A 472-nucleotide genomic window follows, 5' to 3' on the forward strand; every position below is an offset into this window, starting at 1 on the left:
CATAACAATACTTGTACATGAACTTGAAATGTACTTACATCGCAGCATCTTCCTCGTTCTCGAATGTAAAATCTTTATGACCAAACACACACACAAAGGTATCACTATATCCACTGTTTTGTACACAGCACTTTATCTCACACTTGAGTAGTACAGGCCAATGAACATTTTACCGTACGTTCTATTTTCATCTAATATTAATCCTGGAATAAATGCGTTTCGTATTTAATATTGCTACAACAGAATGCATTGTACTATATTTAAACTGCACTTATAAATCTACACATTCTTAGAGCCATTACTACAGATTAAGCCGTTCTGCTTTGGTGTTATTTCGACTGTCGAAACAGTAAGGGTACAGCGGGGTAAAAGTTCGACGAAACACACACATAACAGCACAATCAACGAGTGTGGCAGGATGGCGGGTGTTGTAACGTGACGCGGCGTAACAGTCACACCCGGTCCCACTCTG

General features: G+C 39.6%; 1 protein-coding gene across 2 annotated transcripts in view; it reads right to left on the reverse strand.

Moving 5' to 3' along the window:
- Positions 1-472, reverse strand: part of LOC119590810 (hormone receptor 4-like) — a 115,290-nt gene that overhangs the window by 113,069 nt on the left and 1,749 nt on the right. For both annotated transcript variants that reach the window (XM_037939546.1, XM_037939547.1), the window contains exon 2: positions 39-203. The gene's annotated coding sequence lies outside the window, so the exon portion shown is untranslated. The remainder of the gene's footprint in view (positions 1-38; positions 204-472) is intronic.

The sequence above is a fragment of the Penaeus monodon genome, chromosome 27 (assembly GCF_015228065.2).
Source record: "Penaeus monodon isolate SGIC_2016 chromosome 27, NSTDA_Pmon_1, whole genome shotgun sequence".
In the NCBI taxonomy this organism is placed as follows: Eukaryota; Metazoa; Arthropoda; class Malacostraca; order Decapoda; family Penaeidae; genus Penaeus; species Penaeus monodon.